The 10,559-nt window shown below is 36.5% G+C and overlaps 1 protein-coding gene across 3 annotated transcripts in view; it reads right to left on the bottom strand.

Annotated features, from left to right (window-relative positions):
- Window positions 1-1,772: 1,772 nt before the first annotated feature.
- The window catches only part of LOC105519652, a 294,464-nt gene continuing 285,677 nt past the window's right edge, over window positions 1,773-10,559 (bottom strand). For 2 of the 3 annotated variants that reach the window (XR_001003010.1, XR_001003008.1), the window contains one exon: window positions 1,773-3,640. The gene's annotated coding sequence lies outside the window, so the exon portion shown is untranslated. The remainder of the gene's footprint in view (window positions 3,641-10,559) is intronic. The other variant, XR_001003009.1, reaches the window with a different exon arrangement.

The raw sequence follows: 10,559 nt of genomic DNA, 5'->3' as shown, positions 1-10,559 counted from the left end.
AAAGCTTTTTTTTCTTTAAAAAGTTTGAAAGTGACCACTGAAAGGTTTTTATTAATAGAGAGGAATGTTCATGTTGCATTATCTGCTTACAAACATATCTATGATGAAAAAAAGAAAGAACCAAGCGAGCTGCTATGGACATATTTCTGAAAAGAGTGACACCTCCTCAAGAAGATCCTCAGTCAGGTCCTTCGGGCCGTGTTCCAGAAAAAGGCATTGCTATCATAGGAGATGACAGCTCCGTGCATGTTATTATCCCTGAAGACCTTCCAGTGGGACGAGATGTGGAGGTGGAAGATACGGCTACTGATGATCCTGACCCTGTGTAGGCCTATGCTAATGTGTGTTTGTGTCTTAATTTTCAACAAAAAAGTTTAAAAATTAAGAAGAAAAAAATTTTAAATAGAAAAAAGCTTATAGAATAGGGATATAGACAAAGACAATATTTTTGTAGAGCTTTACAAAGCTCTACAAAATTTTTTGTTTTTGTTTTAAGCTAAGTGTTATTACAAAAGAGTTAAAATGTTAAAAAGAAGTTTAAAGTTTATGAAGTAAAAAAGTTAGAGTAAGCTAAGGCTAACTTATTATTCAAAAAAAAATTTTTTTTAATTTAGCATAGCCTAAGTGCACAGTGTAATGTCCCTGTCACTCACGGACTCACCCAGAACAACTTCCAGTTCTACAAGCTCCATTGACTGGAAGTGCCCTGTACAAGTGTGCAATGTTTACTTTTTATACTGTATTGTTACTGTACCTTTTCTGTGTTAGACATGTCTACATAGACATATATACCTACCATTGTGTTATAACTGCCTACAGTATTCAGTATAGTAGCATGCTGTACAAAGCCTGGGAGTGACAGGCTATACCCCATAGTCCAGGTGTGTGGTAGGCTATACCATCTAGGTGTGTGCAAATATACCCTATGATGTTTGCACAATGATGAAATTGCCTAAGGACACATTTCACAGAATGTATCCCTGTTGTTAAGCAACACATGACTGCATATCCACACATCTTTTGGTTCTGACTCTCTGGAGAACCTTAAAATACCTGACAAAAATGTCAGGGTAAGGCTGGAGTCCTGCTGGTTGTTCTTCTGTCTGTCATGTTAAAAGTAAAATAAAGCTATTAACTGGCTTTCATTTTTAAAAATTCCCAGGCCCCAAATTCTTTATCCCCCTGGAATCAGCATTGACTGCAAGAACATCTTCTCTCGGCCGGTCAGGGACCCTCTCCTCAGCAGAGTGGTCCTTTCCAAAGCTGAAACTACTTCTGCCTCTACTTGCATGGCTTCGCAAAGGCTGGATCCTTGTGGGAATGCATTTCAAAAAGGAAGAATCAATTGATTTAGGGGCATGCAATCAAGACCCTGGGTATCAGTATGAAGGAGTTCTTCACATAATCTGGATTTGAGCTTCACTTAGGTATATGTATAGTAAAGAGTTTCTCCCGGCCTGTGGCTGCCCTTTTCCCTTTATTCATGATGTCTTTTAACAAATATAAATTTTAATTTCGATAAAGCCTCAGTCACCTCTTTACAAATCTTATGCTTATTGCATCTTTGTGTCTTAAAATATCTTTGCCTACCTGGACATCATGAAGACATTCTCCCATGTTCTCTTCTGGAAGAACTTTACTATTAGTTTTCAGACTTAGGTTTATGATCCATCTCGAGTTAATATTAGTGTTTGGTGTGAGGTAGGTGGTCACGATTTTTTTTCTATATGGATATCTAGTTGCTCCAGCAACATTTATTGAAAAGAACTTCCTTTTTCCCATCTAACTGTTTGGCACCTTTGTCAAAAATTATTTGACTGTAGGTGTAGCCATTTTTACCCAACAAGTTTTTGGGTAGGTGGCAGCAGACATTTGGTCTGGAGCTATACCACCTGGACAAGAAGGTATCAGTGTCATCCTAAGTCCATCTGTATTTCAGATGAACTTGTCCTCATAGTGCAAAGATTTCTGGTCATTTCCATTTCCAAGTCACCTTTGTGAATTGCTACTTGGAAGTTTTATGTTACCACCAAGCCTTGGTTTTGCTGTCAAATACCCAAGGTACTTGACCCCTCCCTGTCACAGTTTCCTTATTGGTAAAATGGTATAATGGCAATAACTGATGCATGGGGCTGTTGCAAGATCAATGGGGTCAAAAATGCAATGAGAACACTCGCTATTGCCTGTTTCCTCCTCACCACTGTCAGCTCCTCCAGAGCAGAGACCATGTTTTATGAATCTCTGCATTTCAGTGCTTGAAAGGATACCTGGCATATGGCAGGTGTTTATTAAATGTATGGAGAATAAACAATATTCTTTTAGATGGCGTAGATGCAACCATTTTTATGGCAGCCTGCTGTTATTTATTCCTACCCAATCCAGGGGACTTGTCTGTCTTTATCTTATTTGACACACTCGACTGCTCCTTCCTGAAGCCCTTTATTCTCTTTGCTTCTAGAACACCACGTGCTCTTTCCTCTCCTTCTGCTGTACTGAATGTTCTTTCTTAGTCTTCTTGGTCATGGCTGTTGCCTCTGTTCTAAGGACTTTTCTGCCCAGGGGTCATCTCCCACCCCTTTTCTTCTCTATGCCACACTGTCTCTCTTGGTGACCCCTTCTTCTCTCCTGGCTTTAAGTTCTATTTGCTCACAACTAATGCCTGTATCCATCCCTAGCCCACACTCGTGTACGCCGTGGCCTACAACACTTAGACTTAACAGGCATTTCACTTCAAAGTTGTCCAAAACAAAGCGAGAGATTTTTCCCACGTGATTTTATTTCACTCTGTCTTGAGTTCTCAAGTTTCTCAAGACGAAATCTTCCGAGTCAGTCACGGTTCTTCTCTTTATCCTCACTCCGTTTCTCTAGTTCTTTATCAGGTCCAGTTTGACTCTACCTCTAAAACCATTTCTGAATGTGTCAATTTCTTTCATTTTAACGGCTCTACTAAAGTTCAAGTCACCATCCTCTCTTGACTGGGCTACTGCAGTGGATTCTGGCCTGGTCTCTAAGCTTTCCTTCTTGAGGGATCTGGTCATATCACTCCCTATGCAAAACTCTGTCATAGAGCAAAGTCCAAGCGTGTTACTCCATCCTAAAAAGCCTCATGGCAAGGGCCTCTGCCTGACTCCTTGACTTTGTGGACAAATGGGTTTATCTATGGCGAAATAAGAACGCAACGTTCCTGACATCATGGAGGCCCAGCCTTCTATCTAGAGTTATATAACATCTTGGAAGGTTCCAAAGGCATTAAGTCAAGTCCAGGTTTGTCAGTTTCTCCAAAAGATGTCAATGAAAACTGCATATGTCTTGCAGCTGAACATCTAAAGTATCAATTACCTGGAAAATACTGATGAGCAAAATCCACTGGTGGCTACAAAGGTGATTATAAAGCAGTAGTGACCTAGTCCTGGGGAGATAGCCCACTGAGTTAAGGAAAGCTTGTGAGTATTCTGGCCAGACTGGCCGAGGTTCAGATCCTTGCTGTACCCTGTCCAGGGAATGTTAGCTGCTGAAGCTCTCTGGACTTTATCCATAACAAAGGGTGATTTTGCTCTTTGAAGTTTGCTAGAAGATTCTCTGACAGAGTGTCCTTTTCAGCAAGGGACAGAAATGCAGTAGGTGGTCTCTTTCTCCGTTTCTAGATATGAAAAGAAACAGGAGCTGATGAGAAGTTCTAGGCCTATTGTCCTAGAACACCCAGGCCTATTGGTGTCCTGTCCCTTCTACCCTACCTCAGCATGGTGTGGTTCATTCTGGAAAAGGGTCTGCAGAGGCACAAGACTTTCTGGCAAGAAGCAGATTGCTGTTTTTGATGACTGTGTCCTGGCAGGACCACCTTAACGACTTGTCCTGGCACATTTAGGGTGTCAAGAACAGCCCTTAAATCTGGGCCTCTTCATAGCTCAGAGGAGCCTGAGCATAATGTAGAAATTGTTCCCTAGTGAGAATAAGATCTACAGGGTGAAAAAATAGAAATCTTAAAAGTTAGGAAATAACAAGAACAGAAAAGAAGTATACCTTGTAGATTATTTTTAAATGATCAAATTGAAGACCATGGGATTTTTTTTAAACAAACAACCTAGGAGACAGCGGTTAGTTTTGACATTGATGTAGTTGTAGGGAACTCTAGTTTGTGGTCAGCCCAAGGTACTTTCCATGCACATGAATCACCACATGCACTTAACTTGGGCAGAGCTCAATTTCAGATTCTTTAAACCAAAGTGAAAAGCCCCAAGTTAGGTTAACTGGCAGGCACATACTGTAGACAGCCCAGATCTGGGAATTTAAAAAAAAGTGTGTGGAAACAAACATATTTTGGTGGTTTTTAACATAATTATTGTCTCTTTCTCACAGTGATTTGCATAATGTTGCAGAGGTGTTGCCTGGCAAGCTCCAGTTAAAGATGTAGCTTTTGTGTGCACCTGTTTGCAGGCTAGATAGAGAACAGTCATATGCAAGTAAAATCTTGGTACCCTCCATTGCTTGACTTACTTTTTTGAGCAGGCTTATTGCTATGTAAGTAACCTACAAAAATTCCACATATTTGAAGTGTAGAACATGTTTTTGCATATGTATATGTCCATGAAACCATCATAGCAATCAATATAGTAAATATTTCTATCACTCCCAAAAGTTGCTTCACATACCTTTGTAATTTCCCTCCCAGGCCTCTCCTCCTCACTACTAGTTTGTTTTATATCACCAAAGATTTTCATTTTCTATAGTTTTATTAAAATGGAATAAACAGTATATAGTCTTTTTTGACTGGTTTCTTTTACTCAATATAATTATTTTTGAAATTCATCCATGTTATGATTATCTATTATTATTGTTTTCTTTTTTCTCTTTTTTATTGAATAACAGTCCATTGTATGGATATACAACAATTTGTTTATCCATTCATCTGTTGATGAACTTTTTAGTTGTTTCCAGTTTGGGGCTATTTACCAATAAAGGTACCACGAACATTTGTGTACAAGTCTCTGTATAGATATCTGCTTTCTTTTCTGGTAGAATTGAGAGGCTGGGACCTGTGGTAGGTGCATGTTTAACTTTTTACAAAACTTTAATCTGTTTTCCAAAGTGGTTGTTTGATTTTGCGTTACCAATAGCATTGTATGAGAATTTCATTTCCTCCATATCCTCACCCCATATGGTCAGTCTTCTTAATTTTAGCAATTCTAAAATATATGTAGTGGTATCACATGGTTGTTTTAATTTGAACTTCCCTAATGATGCTGACATCTTTTCACGTGCTTACTGCCATCCATATATCTTCTCTGGGGAAATGTCTGTTGAAATCCTTTCTCTATTTTATTTTTAATGGGGCTATTTTCTTGTTACTGAGTTTTAAGAATTCTTCATATATTCTGAGTATAAGTGCATTATAAGATGTATTCTTGGCAAACATTTTCTCCCAATCTGTGGTTTGTTTTTTCAATTTCTTCATGGTATCTTTCAAAAAATGAAAATTTCAAATTTTGATAAAGTCTAATTTATCAATTTATTTTTTATGGATTGTGTATTTGGTGTCATACCTAAAAACTCTGCCTAACCCAAGGTCACTAAGATTTTCTTTTATGTTTTCTTCTAAAGGTTTATAGTTTTAGATTTTACATTGAGATCTGCAATCCATTTGAATCACTTCTTTTTATATGATGCACGTCTGCATTCAAGTTCATTGTTTTTGTCTGTTTCTGCATACAGGAATCTACCTTTTCCAGGACTGTTTGTTGAAAAGGCTATCCTTTCTTCATTGAATTGCTTTTGCACTATTGTCCAAAATCAGTTGTCCATAATTTTTAGTGTGTGTGTCTGTTTCTGGACTTTCTATTTGGTTCATTGATCTTTTCCTCTATCTTGCTGCTAGTACTAGAATATTTTGATCACCTGTAGCTTTATAATAAATGTTGAAAGCAGATAGTTTTAGAACTTCAACTTTTCTCTTTTTCAAAGTTATATTGGCTCTTTTGGGTTTTTTTGCACTTCCATATGAATTTCAAATCTGCTTTTCAATTTCTACAAAGAGCCTGCTAGAATTTGATTAGCACTGCATTGGGAAGAGTTCTCATTTTAGCAATACCAAGTCTTCTGACCTTTAAACAAAGTATATCTCTCCGATTATTTAGGTCTTCTTTAATTTATATCAGCAATGTTTTGTCATTTCTAGTGTATAGGTCTTACACATATTTTGTCAGATTTACCCATAAGTTTTGTTTTTGTTTTTGTTTTTGAGACAGAGTCTCAGTTTGTTCCCCAGGCTGGAGTGCAGTGGTGTGATCTCAGCTCACTGCAAACTCTGCCTCCTGGGTTCAAGTAATTCTTGTGTCTCAGCCTCTCAAGTAGCTGAGATTATAGGCACAGGCCATCGTGTCCAGCTAATTTTTTGTATTTCTATTAGAGACGAGGTTTTGCCATGTTGCCCAGGATGGTCTTGAACTCCTGGCCTCAAAGTGATCCACCCACCTCAGCCTTCCAAAGCATTGGGATTACAGGCATGAGCTGTCACACCTGGCCAGTACTTCATATTTTTGATGCCATTGTAAGAAATTGAATTTTAACATCTGACAGTTCACTACTAGTACATAGAAATACAGTGATATTTTACATTTTCTCTGTGTTCTGACCTGTTGCTGATGTGGTTTGGCTCTGTGTCCCCACACAAATCTCATCTTGTAGCTCCCATAATTCCCACATGGTGTGGGAGGGACCTTGTGGGAGACGACTGAATCATGGAGGTGGGTCTTTTCCATGCTGTTCTCCTGACAGTGAATGGGTGTCACGAGATCTGATGGTTTTAAAAACGGGAGTTTCTCTGCACAAGCTCTCTCTTTGCCTGTTGCCATCCACGTAAGATGGGACTTGCTCCTCCTTGCCTTCTGCCATGATTTTGAGGCCTCCCCAGCCATGTGGAACTACAAGTCCAATAAACCTCTTTCTTTTGTCAATTGTCCAGTCTCAGGTATGTCTTTATCAGCAGCATGAAAACTAACAAATACAGTTACTAAACTTACTTTTGAATTCTAGTATTTAAAGTGTACATTCCTGAGGATTTTGTATATACATAATTGTGCCAACTATGAATCTTTCCAGTCTATGCCATTTATTTATTTTTCTTGGTCTCTTTTGCTGGCTGGTATTTCTAGCACTGTTAAATAGAGTGGTGAGCGTAGACACTTTTCCCTGGTTCTTGAATTTAGTGTAAGAAAACTCCATCTTTTATCATGAAATATGATATTAGCTGTAGGTTTTTCATAGCTACCCTTCAATTGTTCAATTGGTTGAAGAAACGCTCTTCTATTCCTCGTTTTCTAATAGTTTTTAATCAGGAATGGGTATTGGGTTTTTTCAAACTTTTTTTCTACATCTATTTAGATGATCATATTGCTTTTATTTGTAGTTGTTAGTGATTTACATTGATTGGGTTTTGAATATCAAAACCAATCAATGCATTCCTGGGATAAACCCTCTTGTTCACCATATTTTATCCTTTTTACATATTGTTGGATTAGACTTGCTAAATTTCTTTAGAAATGTTGCATTTATGTTCATGAGAGTTAGTTATTCATCTGTAGTTTTCTTTGTTTCGCTTTACAATCAGAGAAATAATAGGTTCATAAAATAATTTGGAATTATTCTCACCTCTTTAATTTTCAGAAAACGTTTGTAAGGATTGTTATTCTTTCTTCTCTTAATGTTTGGTAGAATTAACTAGTGAAGCCATGTCAACCTGTAATTTTCTTCATGCATATATTTTAAACTAAACATTCAATTTATTCCATAAATAGAGGATTGTCCAGGTTCTTTATTTCTTTTTGAGTGGGCTCTGGTAGGTTGTGCCTCGCTAGGAATTTATCCATTTTATCTAAGTTTAAAAATGTATAGGCATAAAGTTCATAATACTTCCTTATTATCCTTTTAATATCTGTAGAATCTGAGTGCTCTCACCTCTATAATTCCTAATATTGATTAATTTGTGTCGTAAGTAATTTCTTAAATCAATGTACCTAGAGGTTTTTAAATTTTATTGATCTATTCAAAGAACTAGCTTTTGGTTTTATTGATTTTTTTCTATTGTTTTCTGTCTTCTATTTTATTGATTTTTCATTCTGATCTTTATTATTTTCCTTTTAATGCTTGCTTTGGCTCAATTTGTTCTTCTTTTCTAATTTTTAAAGTGGAAGATGAGGTAATTGGCTTGAGATCTTTTCTTTTTTCTAAAGTAGAAATCCAGTGCTATGTATTTCCTTCTACATACGGCTGAAGTGGCATTCCACTAGTGCTGACATATTGTGTTCTCATTTGATTATTTTTCAAGATATTTTCTAATTTTCCTTTTGATTTCTTATTTTACTCCTGATTATTGACAAATACGTTACTTTGTTTCCAAACCTTTGGGAATTTTCCAGATAGATTTCTGCTAATGATTTCTATTTTAATTCCAGATTGTTCAGAAAACATACTTTGTTTAACTTGAATCCTTTTAAATATATTATGCATTATTTATGGCTCAGAATATAGAATATACCTTGAAAAATGTTTCACGTGCTCTTGTAAACAATGTGTATTCTGCTATTTCTGCGCAACATGTTCTATAAATGACAAGTAGGTACATTTTATTAGTAGTGCTGTTCAAGTCATCTATATCCTTGGTGATCTTTTTGTTTACTCATTCTATCAATTTTCTAGAGAGAGAGGTATTAAAATATCTAATATGTTTCTGTATTTGTTAATTTCTCCTTATAGTTTTATCAATTTCTGTTTTATGTACTTTGGAGTTCTGTTATTAGGTGCATAAACCTTTAGGATTATTATGGTCTTGACAAATTGATCCCTTTAACATTTTTAAATGTTCTTCTTTATTCTCTACAATATTCTTTGCTTGAAATCCACTTTTATATTAATGTAGCCAATCTAGATTCTTTGTTAGTGTTTACATTGTATCTTTTTCCCATCCTTTTCTTTAAGATAGTTAATGTCTTTACTTTTAAAGTGCATTTTTTTTGTTGATAAAAAGCACATAGTTGGATTAGCATTTTTAAAAATCTGACTTGACAAATTGCTTTTACTGGTGTTGTTTAGGCCATTTACATTTAATGTAATGATTGATGTGGTTAGGTTTAATTCCTGTCATCTTACTGTTTTTTCTTCAATTTATCCCATATGTTTTTGCTCTTTTTCCTCTGACTTTTTTCAGACTATTTTTATGATACAACTTTATCTCTTTTGTTGTCTTATTTGCTATAACTCTTTGTTATTGTGTTATTTTCATAGTTCTTAGGGTTAACAGAACACATTTTTAACTTATTATAGCCTACCTTCAAATGATATTATACCAGTTCGCATATAGCATAAGAAGCTTACAACAGTACACTTCCATTTCTCCCCCTCTGCCCTTTATATTATTGTTTTCATTCATTTTACTTACATATATGTTAACATAATGCTACATTGTTACTACTTTTGTTTAAACAAGCCACTATATTTTATGGTCATATCCACTTTTCTTTCTTTCTTCCTGAGGTCCTGAAGTCTTTTGTTATTATTTCCTTTCTGTTTTGAGCACTTGTTTTAGTCATTCCTTAAGGGCAAGTCTTCTGGTGACATATTCTTCTAGTTTCCTGTCATCTGAAAATGACCCTGTTTGCCTGGGTATCAGCAGCAGAGGTTGCAGAAGCATGGGCAAGGACTTCATGTCTAAAACACCAAAAGCAACGGCAGCAAAAGCCAAAATTGACAAAAGGGATCTAATTAAACTAAAGAGCTTCTGCACAGCAAAAGAAACTACCATCAGAGTGAACAGGCAACCTACAGAATGGGAGAAAATTTTTGCAATCTACTCATCTGACAAAGGGCTAATATCCAGAATCTACAAAGAACTCAAACAAATATACAAGAAAAAAACAAACAACCCCGTCAAAAAGTGGGGAAAGGATATGAACAGACATTGCTCAAAAGAAGACATTCATACAGCCAACAGACACATGAAAAAATGCTCATCATCACTCACCATCAGAGAAATGCAAATCAAAACCACAATGAGATACCATCTCACACCAGTTAGAATGGCAATCATTAAAAAGTCAGGAAACAACAGGTGTTGGAGAGGATGTGGAGAAATAGGGTCACTTTTACACTGTTGGTGGGATTGTAAACTAGTTCAACCATTATGGAAAACAGTATGGCAATTCCTCAAGGATCTAGAACTAGATGTATCATATGACCCAGCCATCCCACTACTGGGTATATACCCAAAGGATTATAAATCATGCTGCTATAAAGACACATGCACACGTATGTTTATTGCGGCACTATTCACAACAGCAAAGACTTGGAATCAACCCAAATGTCCATCTGTGACAGACTGGATTAAGAAAATGTGGCACATATACACCATGGAATACTATGCAGCCATAAAAAAGGATGAGTTTGCGTCCTTTGTAGGGACATGGATGCAGCTGGAAACCATCATTCTTAGCAAACTATCACAAGAACAGAAAACCAAACACCGCATGTTCTCACTCATAGGTGGGAACTAAACTATGAGATCACTTGGA

This window comes from Colobus angolensis, unplaced genomic scaffold, assembly GCF_000951035.1.
Source record: "Colobus angolensis palliatus isolate OR3802 unplaced genomic scaffold, Cang.pa_1.0 Scaffold356, whole genome shotgun sequence".
NCBI lineage: Eukaryota > Metazoa > Chordata > Mammalia > Primates > Cercopithecidae > Colobus > Colobus angolensis.
This window is presented reverse-complemented; position numbering and strand designations above follow the sequence as displayed.